Source organism: Camellia sinensis, chromosome 4 (assembly GCF_055761805.1).
Source record: "Camellia sinensis isolate YWXY chromosome 4, ASM5576180v1, whole genome shotgun sequence".
In the NCBI taxonomy this organism is placed as follows: Eukaryota; Viridiplantae; Streptophyta; class Magnoliopsida; order Ericales; family Theaceae; genus Camellia; species Camellia sinensis.
Genome location: NC_138964.1, coordinates 56,856,496 through 56,866,762, shown reverse-complemented (window position 1 = coordinate 56,866,762; position 10,267 = coordinate 56,856,496).

Below are 10,267 nucleotides of genomic sequence, written 5' to 3'. Positions count from 1 at the left end.
GTGTGTGCACGTTTTTCAAGTTCAAACAAACATTGGGTGCCAGTGTGCTAGCAGGGAACTACAGCATATGATGTGTCAGTGCGTTTGAGTGGTTCAGTCCAGATATAGCGTGTGTGCACGTGTTCAGATTCAAATAGGTACCGAGTGCCAGTGTGCTCGCAGTGAACTACAACATGTGATGTGCCAGTGTGTTTGAGTGGTTCAGGGCAAATGCAGTGTGTGTGCGCGTGTTCAGATTCAAACAAATATCGAGTGCAAGTGTATTCACAGTCAACTATAACATATAGTGTATCGATTTATCCAGGCTAAGCAATTAAAGAGCAGAATTAACTATGGCAGTTAAGTGTTCTACATTGCGAAAAATGAAACGGGGGAGAGTATACCTCGGAAGCGCCATGTGATAAATGTGACTCCGGCTCACGCAGGAGAAGCTCTGGAGACACCGTCCTATCAAAACTCTGGAACTGGCGAAGTCCGTCCGGAGGCAGTATGTGAATCATCGGCCGGTAGGTCGCCGGGTCGAACGTGCGAATGCTCAAGGGCAAGAGCTCGGCCTCGGGATCCATCGCATGATCCAGGGGAGTCCCGCCCGTGGAATATCGTCAACCATTGCAAAGAAAGTGTGAAAATGGCCGGGAGAGGGAAAACCGGGCGAGAATGTGAAAAGTCAACGAAAAGTCAACCCTGAGAGGGTGGGAAATGGCTGGAAAAGCCGAAGTATGGAAAAAGACACGAAAATCAAGAAAAACTCGAGGGAAACAAGCCCCTAGTGGTGGAAATCGCAAAAGAGACACCGAAACGAAGTTTCAATCGGTTAAAAAAGTTCGAAACGCAAAGGTATACGCGAATCGAACAGCGAAACGGAGCCGAAAACAAAAGAAAACGGGAGAACGAAGGAAGAAAAATACTCTAGAGAGAGAGGAAGAAATTTCGACCAAGGAAAAGTGGGAAATATAGGGCCAGAGGCCCTATATTTAAAGACCCGAGGCCAAAAGACCAAACCACCCCGATTCAGGCATGTTTGGCCGGTCGGCCACACTATTGGCCGGTCAGCCAAATATTTGGCCGGTAGGATTTTTTAATGGTCGGTAGACAACCGGTGACCTCCCATGATGGCCGGTGAGCCTCCTACAGCCTTTTTTGTGTCATAAGTATGGTTTGGGGCCTTCAATTGCTCAAGACAGTGCAAGAAGGTGCATTTCCGAAGCTCAGCCGATCTCCGTTTCGACCTCAGACCATGTCTTATGTGCTTGGCACCTGAATACGGGCGCAGTGTATCCTTTTTGTATCCTTTTGTCTCTTTCAAGATTTGAAAGTTGCCCCCACATGCATTGTCTTGCATTTGCATACCTTACTTACATTATTTTGCACCTTAAATACGCCCGGTCTGGCTAGACCATAAATACGCCTGGTCTAGCGAGGCCTTAAACACGCTCGATCTAGGAGACCCTAAATCCTCGAAAGGTGCAAAACCTTTGGTTTTCGCATGCCTACATACATCGTAACAAGCACAACTTACATTGATGTGCACTGCTCACATGCATTTTCATGTATCTCAAGCAACACGCGTTGTCACGCATTCGAGTCCACATGCATTATCATGCATCTCAAGCAACACGCGTTGTCACGTATTCGAGTCCACACGCATTACCATGCATTTCAAGCGATGCGCGTCGTCGCATATTCGAGTTCACATGCATCTCAAAAGCCGCGCGTTGTCGTGCGTTTCAAAAATAACATGCATCATTTGCATTTCAAAAACAAACAAAAAACAAAAAAAAATGAACATGCATCATTGTAAATAGTACATATGTCATGCATCACTGTAAATATTGCATATGTCATGCATTTTACTGTAAATATTCCATTTCATTGCATATTTGTATATAGTGCATTATAGCTTGCATGCATCCACTGCATCACCCCCATCTATGGCTTGCACCTTTCCATGTTGACCTTGGTCTGGTATGTGCCCATATCTTTCATGTCGAAGCACAGTTATGATATTATGTGTACACACCTATTCCACGCTGGTATGTTGGTTTGAGGGTGACGGCACCGTATCTGTGTTAAACGCGGCTTGTATGTGTCCATGCCTTTCTTATGCAAGATTTGGTTTGGCTGCACGCCATATCCACTGTATATATTACATTGTAGTGTAATTTTTGCATCCAGCATTAGGATCATTGATCTTTCCTCAGCGGGTCATTTCCCCACTAATGTCATTCCACCCAATTACTTGTTCTTGTATCCGTCTACATCACTCATAGTTCTGCATGTGTACGCGCCTATTCCACGCTGGTATGTTGGTTTGAGGGTTGCAGCACCTTTTCTACGGTAGACGGACTTTGCATCTCCATCATCCTTTTGACATTTGTGTGGTCTTGAACCGCTCATGATTGGATCATGTTTCAATTGTGTCGCACTTGCATTTGCATTATTATACATAGTTTTGTATTTATCGCATATCATTTTGCATTCATTTTGCATGTTATGCACGTTGCTAATAGTATTGTACCTATTAAATTACTTTCTTTTACAAGCACGATATTGTATGTACGGTTCATTTGGAGCTGGTGCAACCAGACGAACCGCGCAGGTATTGCATTCTCTGAGTGAGACGTATCGAGAATTTCACGATTCTCTTACATCCTTTCTGCATTGTAATGTAGTCGGATTTGTGTTGGATTGCTTAAAACTGTTGCATGTTGTGCTTCGTTACAGCTTTCTTCGCATGATCATAAGTTACGTTCGACTTCTTGCATTGTCAGTTGCATTTTGCCCCTGCCTTCGAGCGCATATCTTATCTGTAGCTTGTATGCTTATCTAAGTCTTCGGCCTTGTCAAAAATGGGTCGTCTCTGGGCTTTGACACTCACTCCCGTCATTGTTATGACTTTTGAGTTCTGTGAAAGAGGGGCAACTATAGACATCCCATTTTTGACCGTCCGCAAAGACTTAGACGTCACCGCTTGAACACTCGGTGATCATCCATGTCCGTGTTTGTTTTGAGTTCTCGAAGGTCTTGGCTGCGAGCCTTGCCTCAGGATCTCTCGACTTGCTTGTTCTGTGCTTGGTTTTGCACCAAGGACTTGTGTGTTTTTGTACCTGAGGGTAGAGAGTAGCTTGTTAGCTACCCTGACCCCCACCAGCCTTGGCTTGAGGCCATCGGCCGTGTCTTGTTGCTACCGGCCATTGGTGAAATACACCATTGGCCGGTCGGCATTTGGTGTGGTCGGCTGACCATCTGTTTGGCCGATGGCCTCTTTTGCTGGCCGGTACCACCTTTTTGCCTTTTACAGGCATAATGCATGCCAGCTGTGCCAGCTGGAATGCATGGACCCTCCTCCCCATGCACGGGTGTGGCTGTTTTGCCCCTTTTGCACCGTTTTGGTCTAGCTTCTTGAGGAAGCTTGGACCTTTGCCTTAGCTTCCTCAAGAAGCTTGGACACCTGTCCCAGCTTCCTAAAGAAGCCTTGGCCCCTTTGCCTTGGCTTCTTTAGGAAGACTTGACCCTTTTTTTAATAGCTTCCCTTGGAAGCTTAGTCTTGGCACTGTCTATATAAGAAGCCTCCCCTCTCCTTTGTTTTGGTTCAGCAAAATCAGACCTATAACATACATATATCTGATATACACTTTCTCTCTCTATATCTCCCTCTCTCTCTTCATTTTGTGTGGGTTTAAGGGCCTAAGAGTGTGTTCTGTTCTTAGTTTTGCACTAAAACACACACCATTACAGCATACTTCGACTTGGGAGGTCTTGAGGGTTTGTTCTTGAAGTTTTGGGTCGGTATTGGACAGAAGAAGGTGGCTGACCTTGCTGTTCTTGAGGTGTTCTTTAACGGTAACACTTTTGCTTTAGATTCCCCAATCTTGCATTAGCTTTTGACCTGCTTTGCATGATGATTTAGACTCTGTGTATAACATATAAAAGTCTTGTTTTTGCCTACTCTAAATAGTTGTTTAAGATCACTTTTGTGTTTGGGGTCGTTTACACCCTCTTAGGCCTTCTTTGGCCCCATTTTGTGCTATTTTTGGTGAGCTTCGGAACCACCTTGTTTGGGCCTCCTCACCACTGAAATCTTGAGGGATTTCAGTGGTGAGGATGGTGTCTTAAGGTCCTAAGAAGGAGAGGGCCACCCCCTCCCCTTGTTGTCCTTGAAAAGGGCCATTTTTGCCTCATGTGTGAGCACCTAGTTTAGGTCCATGTTGGCCATGCCTTAACTGTTATTTGGTAATATTTTGCCATATATTACCTCTATTTCATGTTGGTTTAGACACAACTTGCATGCCTTGCATACATGTTTTGTAATGCCATCATTTTGCCTTAACATGTACTTAGCATGTAGATTACCATGCTTGCTTGTTTTGGCCAAGCTTTGTGAAGCTTTTAGGCTTGTTTTGCCATGCTTAAGGTCTGATGTAGGTTGTGTTAGCCATGCTTGCCATGCTTTGTATAGCCCCTTTGCATTTTAACTTGTTGGCTTTAAGTGTATGAACCATGAACATGCATTACTTGCTTTATTTTTAGTGGTTTAGCACCACTTATCATGTCATTTCAGTCCACTTAACATGCTCGCATGCTTGCATCTAATGCTCCTTTGATGCTTTACGAGGTTGTGTTGTATGCTCCATGTTTAAGCACTTGTGCATGCCTCCATGTGTAGATCATTTAGATGCCATCTAAGTGGTTTTTGGGGATTGCCTTAACATGATTTGGGACTGATTTGATTCATTTTGATCATTTGCTTCATGTGTCACATGATCATGATTTAAGCCCTTTGGCTTGTCTTGGATTTTGGGTTTTATTTGCATGCAATGTCTATCTTGTTTACTTGGTTTGGCACCATTCTTAACATGATTTTCAAAGCTTAATGTGCATGCTATATGTCCATGTTTGCATCCTCTTAAGTGTGCTTGAGAGTTGCCCTTCAATGCCTAAGTGTTGGTCCTTGTGTGCATGCATGCTTGCATGTTATTTGGTCATCATTCTTTTAGCATTTGGCCACTGTTTTGGGCCTAGAATAAGGCTATCCAAATTAGTTTAAGACCACCCCTTGCATTTTGACGCATGCTCACCTTGTGTGTTGTTGCATACTTGTGTGTGGTTGCATGATTGAATGAAGTCACATGCTTACTTGCATGCTTGAACATCCACACTGTATCTTGTATGCTTGTTGATTAGCTTTGATGCCTCATACCTTGCGTACTTGCTTGCATAGGTTGCATGCCTAATATGCATTGTACATTGCTTGTGCCCATGCTCATGTTGCATACTTAGCTCACATGCTTAGGTTGCATTTGGCATGCATGCCTTGCCTCTTGATCAAGTGATAGAGGTTGGGTCTCTTTGTTTGTTTATGTGCATTGCATTTCATTTGAAATCAAAGTGCATACTTCGTTTCTTGGGCCATCACGCATTGAAATGCACGATTGGTGGTCCGAGAATCTAGAACCATGTCCCTTTGAGTCATAAACATGATAGGGGATGTGTTGGTGCACACATTTGCTTGGAATGCGTTGCCATGCCCCGTTTTTCCCTCTGCTGCTGTCAAAACAGGATTCTGCAGGAAGATTTGGCCGGCCGGCCATCTATACTGCCGACCGACCAAATATGGATGGCCGAGAGCTCAACAAATGGTTGATGACCATGCTGCTATGGCCGGTGATGATTTATCTTAGCCGGTGGTGATCCACAATGTCCAGAGAGTGTTCCTTGAGTATTGTGCCATTTTCAGAGGAGAAAAACAGTGGAAACAGAGGCAACTTGTGCATGGTGGTGGGTTTCCGAGCGGAACCGAGCGCGCATGCGTTGGGCCCTCTTCCCGACGCTTCTTTTACTGTCTTATTAGATTAGTTAATTTGCTTAACTAGTTTAATTTGGCTGTAATAATCAATTACCTTGTAGGTTAATTAATTGTATTATTCTTTTGGTCCGTCTGAGCGAGGGTGAACTTGTAATAAGTGTGGGTGCGTGTGTGCATGTTTTCCAATCCCCACTTCTTTCTCCCTTTTACTTACCTGCTTTGATGGTTAGTATTAGGACATATTTGATTTAGCATACCTTATGCTATGCATGCGTGCATCATTCATTAGTATTCCATGCACCGGGCTCGGCGCATCATGTTAACTGCATAAGTATTTCAAATCCAACTTGAATACGTGCATCAAATGGTTGCATTTCACATTCCATCCTAGGATTAGCCGAGCCTATCCTAATTGCATTCTGTATGTGTCGCATTAGGCACTTAACATGACCTAGGATCATGCATATGATTACTAACTAGTTCATTGTTTTGGCACGAAGTACTAGGTGAGCATTTATGCTTTAGCATCTCGCATGAGTGTGAATGTTAACATGACAGCATTCTTACCATGAGGCTATTTGCTTATATGATATAACTGCTTCAGTGCCTGTGGATGGAGGTTGAATTACCTAAATTGGAATAATGCACTAAAACTGTGAGTTTTAAGCCCACTAGATAGTGGCAAAACCATCTTTTCTAAAGCCCACTTAAGGGTGGCAAAACCTGCATTTTAGCCTACTTGCGAGTAGCAAACCATTTTCAAAACAAACATGCAATGTTTTGTTCCAATTTAGGCAATTTGGTCTATACTTGTTTGCTGTGTGCATAACATAGTAATTTTAGGCTAATAACCGGAATAAGAACCATAATGCTTTGAAAACAAGATATCACGGTTAGTAGAGGCCGATCTTTGATCGGGCGAGAGGAGGTGCTCATAGCTGACCTTCCCCAATCGTACCCAAGTTCCCGAGCCGAGGCAACTTTGGTGATGACGGACATGTGGCCTTAGGCAACGAGTCAGGGTTTCCTAAATTATCCCAAAATAAAATATTTTGGTGGTGACTTTGTATCTGGCAAAGCAGTCCATGTTTGGCACTTCTTTTCTAAAAATCTATTTTCTCAAAACAATTTCCCGGATTTGGACTCTTTGGTTCAGATCAAGAGCCATGACAATTTGAGTCCGAACTGTAGTGAGCCCAATATGAACAGAACGGGATTCATCCTCCCGGGGCATTCGGCGACGTCCACACATACATTGTCTCGTAAATTCCTTGCCATGCACTGTCTATCCTCTGCTGCAGCAAAAACCGGATTTTATAGGAAGAGATGGCCGGTCGGCCGTCTTAAGTGCCGGCAGGCTATTCATTGTTGGCCGATGGCGTCACACATGGTCGATAACCATTTTCCAATGGCCGGTGGTTCTATCTCTTGGCCGGTGACATCCCACAGTGCTCCAGGAATGGTTCAGAAGCATCCTAGGGACTTGTGAAGTCTTCAGAGGTATAAAACAGTGCAAACAGAGGCAACATGTGGTATGGCAACGAGTTTCCGAGCGAGGCGATCGAGCATGCATCGTTCAAACATTCCGAGGTGGTGCTGCGGTGGCATCCTTTTGTAATTAATTTGTTAATTAATTAAGGGTTTGTAATAATTAATTAGCTAAGGTAGTTGATTATTTATTCAATTTGTATTATTCTTTCGTACCCTCCGTTGAGAGGGCGAACTTTGTAATAAGTGTGCGTGCGTGTGTGAATGTCTTCCAGCCCGACGTCTTTCCCCCTTTTACTTAACCGCTTACGATTGTTAGTTCTAGGGCATGTTTCAATTAGCATACTTATGCTTCGCATGTTTGCATTCATTCATTTGTATTGCATGCACCGGGCTCGGCGTATCATACAAACTGAATTGTGTTTCAATTCCAACTTCAATACGTGTATCGAGTTGTCGCATTTCACATACCATTCTTAGACTAGCCGAGCCTATTCTAGTTGCACTTTTGCATGTGTTGCATTAGCCATCTTAACATAAACTAGGATCATGCATGACTACTAACTAGTTCTTGTTTTGGCTCGGAGTACTCAATAAGTGTTTATGCTTTAGCATCATGCATGTGTGTGAGTGTTAACATGACAGTATGTTTGCGATGAGGCTAATTGCTTACGTGATATAACTGCCTGAATGCCTGTGGGTGAAGGTTGGATTGCTTGAATTGGGATAATTCATTGAAATTCGTGTTTTAGCCTTCTTACGAGTAGCAAACTTCAAACCATTTCCAAACAAACGGATATGGGATGCTTTGTTCCAAATTAGGCGATCTAGTCTATACTTGTGTGTTGTGCGTATCACATAGTAATTCTACCTAATTAACCGGAATAAGAACACATTTGTTTTCAAAAACAAAATATCATGTTTAGTAGTGGCCAATCTTTCATCGGGCGAGCGGGGGTGCTCATAGCTAACCTTCCGCAATCATACCCAAGTTCCCGAGCCGAGGCAACTTTGGTAATGACGGACACGTGGCCTTAGGCAATGAGTCAGGGTTTTCTAAATTCCACCAAAAATAAAATATTTAGGTGGCGACTCTGTATCTGGAAAAGCAGTCCATGTTTGGCACTTCTTTCTTAAAAATCAGTTTTCCAAAACGATTTGCCGGATTTGGACTCTTTGGTGATTTATAAATCTCACATCGTACATTGTGAGATCAGATTAAGAACTGTGACACTTTCGAGTCCGAACTGTAGCATGAGGCCCTCGGGGCGCGTCTACAGTTTCTGGCAACTCTGCTGGGGATTTAGAGAACTTGACTCGAACTCATGATATATTGTTTTTCTTACACTTATGCGTTTTTTTGCATTTGCAGTTGCATTGGTGCGCCTAGGACACTGTGTTTGCCGTATGCTAGTCCTGAACGGTTTGCCAGAGGCCCGCTTTAAGATGCATGCCATAAGGCTGACTGGTTGCGGGCTCTGCCACGACGGGAACACAAACCTCGGTTTTCACCGGGGCACCCTTTTTGACCATTCGACCTAGTGCATATCGGAAACTGTAGTGACCATTCCAAGCTAGGACAGGTTGCATACCCGATTATAGGTTGTTTGAAACCGCTGCGTACGTAGTGAAACCCTAGCTTTTGACAAAATAGGACAGGGAAACCCTACCCCAACATAGCGTTGTTTTGGCTCTCACTTGCTTGTTATGTGCTTTTAGAGTTAGCCTCTACAGGTATGCACGTATCAGTCTACAAGTCTGGGTATCAGGCCTGCAGGCATCACCATCCGTACTTTCAGAATCAGTTATTTCCGCGAGTATTAGATTCAGATTTGGGGACAGTGATTTGGGAACAGTGATCAGTGGTTGAGAACAGTCCACTCAGTTTATGTCTGCCAACTGTGTGTTGTCTTCATTTAAGCTATTATGCTGTCCGTTTTTCTGTTCATTATTTCCTTATTGTTGCTTTATTTATCTTTTCCCACGGTAGTTTAGCACCATTGATTCCGACCAGGCAGATATCCCCCGAGCACTCTGGATTAAAGGTCGTAGACTCAATCGATCCAGGGATCTGATAGACGGACAAGAAGTGTTCCTTTCTTTACCCCCGGTTACCAGACAGAGGTCAAGAGGACACAGTGTATCGGTGCAGCGGTTGTAAGATCAGTGGTTCACCCCATCAGTGGACAGTCAGGCTGAGGTCTTAGTTTCTATTGTAAGGACAGATATACCGGTTGTGCAGATAGATCAGCGTGATATGGCAGATATAGAGGAGATGATGCATCAACTCTAGGAAAGTATGAGGACCATGCAGCAGGACGCGGCCCGTGAAGCAGAATTTGCCAAACAATAGGCTGAGGTCAAGGCCCAACAGGCAGAGTAAATCGCCAGGTTACAGCAGCAAACCGGAGCATCTGCTTCACACCAAGTTCCTCCCCCACCAAGAGTTCCAATACCCGGGGAGACACCAAATGTCCAGGAAAATATGGACGTTCCGACAGGGCCGGCCCCGCCCCCAATCCTACCCCAGCTATCCAAAACACCTACCAACCTACCGGATTCCCCCTTTGAGTTTGAGGTGGACCCCACAACGTTAAAAGTGAGAAAGCTTGAAAAGCTGTTCAAGAAATCCCAGGGTGTAAAGCCTATTCTGAATATTGAGGACGGATACACCGACTCGGCCGTGACGCAACCGGACCGATTTAAAATGCCGCATATCGACCGCTTTGACGGGTCTGGGGACCCTATGGTGCATTTACGGTTGTTTTTGGATGTACTGAGGCTGATGGGTCTCTCCAGATTGTAGAAGCTTTCTTTGTTTGGTCGGACCTTGTCAGGTGTAGCGGCCATCTGGTATGCAAAACTGGAAGATTCCGTTAAGAGAAGTTGGGAGGAGATGGTTGAGCCCTTCATAGCTCAATATTCTTATAATACGCAGATCGAGGTCACAACTCGTGATCTTGAGACGACCAG